Source organism: Maylandia zebra, linkage group LG19 (genome assembly GCF_041146795.1).
Source record: "Maylandia zebra isolate NMK-2024a linkage group LG19, Mzebra_GT3a, whole genome shotgun sequence".
Taxonomy (NCBI): Eukaryota; Metazoa; Chordata; class Actinopteri; order Cichliformes; family Cichlidae; genus Maylandia; species Maylandia zebra.
In genome coordinates this window covers 20921097-20926945 of record NC_135185.1, presented here as the reverse complement: position 1 = coordinate 20926945, position 5849 = coordinate 20921097, and positions in this window count along the sequence as shown.

The following is a 5849-nucleotide window of genomic DNA, read 5'->3' as shown; positions in this document are numbered from 1 at the left end:
GTTTTACTGTTTCTCCGTCCACTCCATCTAGTGGTGAAAAGGCTCAGTGTCAAGACTCCTTGAATTTTTTTTGAACGAGGAATCGCAGGCTGAAGGGTGAATGCTTTCACTGCCTCAAGGAGCGGGTTTGAAATAGGATTTCGTCGCCATCTATCTGCTGTTTCTTTATCAAATCAGGAACACTCGGAGGAATCAGTGTAAACTTAAGCTGTGTGCTCAGTTTCGCTCATTTACATTTTATTTATCCAATTATTTGACATCTGCATCCTTAAATCATCCAAAACATGTTGCACCTGCACACAGTATACAGTAGGTGGTGCTAGACTTCCAGACATGTTCTCTTGTCCTTTCAAGCTTGCTTTCTCATAGGTTTATGGTCTGCAAATTCATTTGAGGTGGTTAGGCCATAAATGTTTGTGTGAAAATAGTAAACGAGATATGGGTGTCTACATTATTCTGTATTTTCTTCTGTTTTAGGATATATCTCTTTTCAGGGAGTTTGATCAATTCTTTTATACAGGCGAGAAGAACAGACACAAAATCACCTGTGCCTCTGTTAGCTTATTGATACCGCATTGAGACTTTAACAATGTATTATATTAATAATACGCTGTTATAATGTATTATAATAATACATTGTTCATTTTGGCTACAGACAGTTTGCTACTGCCCACCACATTTCATCAAATAACCAAAAGTGTAGAGTGTTTAAGAAAAAACAAGGGCTGAAAAATCTGCTTGTCAAAAGACATCTGTTTGTCTAAATGGGAACTGGGTTACATTTAATTGGAAAGCACAAAGGTGAAAGGTTAGAGTACACAGTGGGCTATTTTAACTTAATGCAGCTGATGTGGGGGACAGAGCAAAAGTTCCTGCCTACTCTTAAATGTCTGTACAGCAAAGGAAAAAACAAAACAAAAATAAAGATGCTTCCTTAAAAACATGATGTAATATTTTTAATACTAAGTATAAATGTGGCTGGTTATTTTAGGCAAATCCACCACTGTGATCAAATTGGTGGTGCTGCGATGTCAGGCTGATGCATTTCTGAGTTCACTCCTTAGAATTTTTCAAGGAGCAAAAACTGTAGAAGAGCGACACGGAAGGAGATCAGATTGTCTAGCTTTTGTCTAGGGACTCAGATTAATGTCTAGAAATAGGAAAGTGGCTAAGCAGTTTTTTTCTTCTCTTTTTTTGAGCCTGTGAGAGGGAATAAAAAGGAAGCACTAAAACCGGTTTCGGAGAAACAAACACCTCCGTTTCTCTGTCTCTTGCTCATTTCATGCACTTCACGTCTCCCGTCTTTCACACCCTCTAGCAGTTTTACACGTATGCACAAAGCAGAAAGCAGGCAACATACAAACACAACTATATGCAGGAAGGAGGGAGGGTGAAAAAGAAACTCAGCCTCCCATGTGGTATGTGTGTGTCTGTCATGACATCATGATAAACACTGCTGACAGATAAGGGTCAGGCCTGTTTCGGTACTGACATCTCTAAAAAAAAAATCTCTCCCTGACAAACAGAAACAACAAAGGGAGGGAGCCGGCTCAATCGCAGTTTGATAGCGTTTTGGGAGTTTCACTCACAAAATATCTCAGTTTGATCGTGATACAAAACCATACTGGCAAATGTGTGTTTTTGTGTTCTCATGGGCCTGCACCCTGAGAGCTTTCTCATGTATTTACATGTGTGCGTGTGACTTGTGTCGTTGTGCATGCAGCATGACTTGGAGCCCTCACAGCCCTCGAGGCCAGCTCAGCACTTGGCTTCTTATCTCTCTTTCAGAACCTTGGTCATGAATAAACATAACTGGAAAAAGAAATGATCCAACATGAAAATAACTGAGTGGAATTTGGAAAAGCCAGGTTCAATCCACAGCAGGGGAGGAGTGCTGAAAAAGTGAATGGATAAGCGAATGAGTGCTGAGAGAGGGAGACACTGAAGTGTTTCCTCCATCCTGGAATACCCTCGGTGTACTGGCTCCAGAAAAGTAGCAAAATCTTTCACTTCTTCCTCCTCTCTTCTCTTTTTTGCTTCGCCTGCTCTGGACTCCATCTCTGTCTTTCACTGTATGCTTTAAAATACCAATCGTGCCTCTGTGGGCTACTCTAGATTGTTTTGTATTCTCCTATGCTGTTGTGCCAGTGTGTGTGGGTGTGTGTAGGAGCCGAAGAATTTTTGTCTTTTTTGTTGTTGCTCTGGGTTATAATGAGCTGTTTCACTGAAATACACAAAACGATAATGTTTCTTTTGAACCCCACCCCCTGTTCACACACACACACACACACACACACACACACACACACACACACACACACACACACACACACACACACACACACACACACACCCCTTTCATTTTTACCTCACCTCTGTCTTATTTCCTCTTTTTCTTATCTTCCATTTTTGCCATTCCTTTTCACGTCCTTTCTTCTCTCTTGTCTCACTTTCTTTCTTTGTACTCCTCTCCAGAATACTGCTGTTAGATCAGACATGAATAATAGAAGACCAGCTTTTTGGTGTCCAAATCAGTAAATCTGTTTTTAATATCATCCTTAACACTTTGGCTGTGTCTTTGAATATGCCCACACAATGCACCCTGTTGCCATAAATGTAGGGAATAATGAGGGTCATGCAGTGGAAATGTGTGAGTGTAAAGCAATGTGTTGGCCCCATTATAAGGTGGCGTCATTAGCTACACAGCTACTGTCACTGTCCCATCACGGCATCTGCCCACACACACACACACACACACACACACACACACACACACACACACACACACACACACACACACACAGCTTTCATTTTCTGCTCTTTCTCAATCTCTGTCTGTCTCTCTGTTTTAGTCTTATACACACCAACACTATTACCTCCTTTTCTCCCTTTGGTGCAGATCAGGCTGGCATCAGATGCGACAATGTGTTAATCGGTGGCTGTTACACGGGTCAACGAGTTTTGTGACAAAGCCAGTGATCCATTCTTAGGCTCAACTGGGAGCCGTGGTGGAGTGACAGCTCTTTTATTTTCACTCATGAGGTCATTTGAAACTTTTAAAAGAACCTTTTCTCCTCAGTAATCTTTTAGCCATTTCTTTTTTTCTGCTTCCCCTCTCTTACCCACCCGCCTCTTTACATCAGTTCAATTTCCATGTCTGCCTTTTCTTTTCCCATTTCTCGCTTTTGCCTTAAACTTTTCTATTCTGTCTTTCATTTGTATTCTTTTAAGTGCTCCATCTTTACTGCTATCAGTTTATTCTTTTAATATTCCATTTGTTCCTTATGTTTAACGTGTTCAGTCATTCCCACATTCCTTCTCTTGTTTTTGATGTTTTTTCCATCTTCATTCCCTACACATACTTCTCATTTTCTTCCCTTCTGTTCATCTTTCTTTTGCTTTTGTTCATTCTGTTTCCTTTTCACGTCACCCTCACTTCTTCCCTTTTAATCATTCTCTTTAATTTATAATTTCATCCTTCTGTGCATCCCAATTTTGATTAGCTGTTCATCCCTGTATAGGTTTCTTCTTTGTGTTGTGCCCATTTATCCATCATTTATTCCTTCTTTTGAATCCCTCTTTCCATCCTCTTCCCTTACTTGTTCTTGTACTCCCTCTCGTGTCATTGTTTTTGTTGTTCCCCTTTTCTTTCTTTTCTGAGGTCTGTAGCTCATCAATTTCCATTATTTTGTAAAAACTGTAATTCAGATCTTTCACCTCTGATCACAGCCCACAAGTCCTGTCATTGCAAATAGATGGAGGATGGGAGCCAGGTTGGAAAATACCAGGAAACACGCATTTAAATCAAGTCACATACATTAACATGCAGTCATTGTCTCCGCTCCCCTGCTTGTAGCTGATATAAAATAGGATGGATCACAGCCTTGAGTACAGATGAGTGCAGTGCCACAGCGCTCTAATTTACTCATTAAATTGATGCTCCCAGACCGACTGATTTAGACGGGATTAACGATGGAACTTCTTCTTCTTCTTCTTTTTTCAAATTTAAGCCACATCAATGTGCATGCGTGCATGCTGCAGATTTGGTGAAGCATATTATCACGGCATAGCAACTGTGGTGCATTGTGCAGTGAGCAAGCCTTAGCTAAATGTTTGTGTTTTTTGTGTATTATGCATTATTTCCCCCAGCATCTTAACCGTAGGGATGTCAGACCTAAAACTGGGTCAGACAGTTGTAAGAGTGCATGATCCTCTGCCAAGAGCTTCCATAGAAACTCTGACACATCTAAGAGATTTTCCTGGCTGGAAAAATATTTATGAATATGAGAAGACATAGAAGAGTAGAGGTGATACAGAAGGGACATTTGAGACAGTATATCTAGTCATTATAGATGTGTAAAGGGATGCAAACACAAAGCGCAGCTGGGCAATGACATGCATATCCTCACAGTCTGATTTCTTGCCCACATTTGAGAAGAAGTGAAAGAGTGGTGAAGGAGAACAGGCATGCAGTGATGTGCACAAGGTTTCCAATGCACGAAAGGATCACACTAACATTTTAAGACATATACAAAGGTTCCCCTGCATACATGTAAATACCCATAGTCCCTGACCCAATTAGTCTGGTCTGATAACTGTGTCAGTGTGTTACTACCAATTCCTAAGCCTGGAGGGTATTGAAGTCATGTACTGTAAAGTCTTGCTCATGCATGTAAGGCCACAGCAACATCAGTGCTCAATGCTCATGTACTCCATCCCCCCAATTTTCTCTGTATACATGCAGAAAAAACCACAGTGTATTTGTATATGTATATGTATGTTTATATGTGAATCCGTGAACCGTATACCTGCAGTGCACACACACAGATACTAGGTGAATGGCCAAAAGAAAGAGACAAATAAATCACTAGAATTTCAGTCACCAAAAATGGAGTGTTTAACAATGCTCAAAAACACCCAATTCCAGTGAAGTGAATTAGCAAAAGTTTAACTAACAGCTAACAGCTAAGTTTCCTGCATAAAGACATCTGGTAAAATGAATGCCATGTACAGGTCTTCTGTTTCTGTTCGATTGTTGAAACTTTAATTAAGTTGAAACTTCATCCCCAAAAGATGCTATATTATATGTAGTGTACAAGTGCTTATGTGTATGTTCTGTATGTACCCATGTGGGCTACAGGAAAACACTGTTTCCATCTCCATCATTATCTCCACAAGTCTCCTAGGAGACTTGTGGAGATGAGGCATGAGCAGACAGCCAAGCACACACATCAACAATGATTAGAGAAGCAGAGAGAGGCAGAGCGAACGACTTGCATACATTCTCTGCTTAGCAGAGTGTTTCTTTAAACTGTCACATGAAAGCCTTGCAACTTTGCAGAGTCAACTTTCAAGGAATTTTTAGAATACTGCTTTATTTTCACATTTTTCTGCATATATATTTTTTTAATTCTAGGTGGATGAATTTCACGAGTTTTTAGCTATGCTTGTGCTGCATCTCAGGTCAGTCTGCTCCTTTGATCCAGAGTGAAATTTCTCAACAGCTGTTACCAATCATCCAAGGACTCCAGGGCAGTGAAGGACCAGGAGTAGGTCATCAATGGTCATTTTGAGGGAAAAAGCTACTAGACTGACATTTCATACAAACACTCACGTCTCCCTCAGAAGGACTTGTAGTAACGTATATGATGATTATCAGGCTTTTCATCAAGATGAAATTTTAATTTCAGTTCCCACTGAATAATCCCCAAATACCTGATAAAATAATGGAATTCCAGTATACCATTTCCTTACACATTGTGCACTAATGTGTGCGTGTGTGATATCTAGACGGTGGTCCACTGGAAATTATTTGGTATGGTGACCAAGTCCAGTCAGTCTGTGAGGAC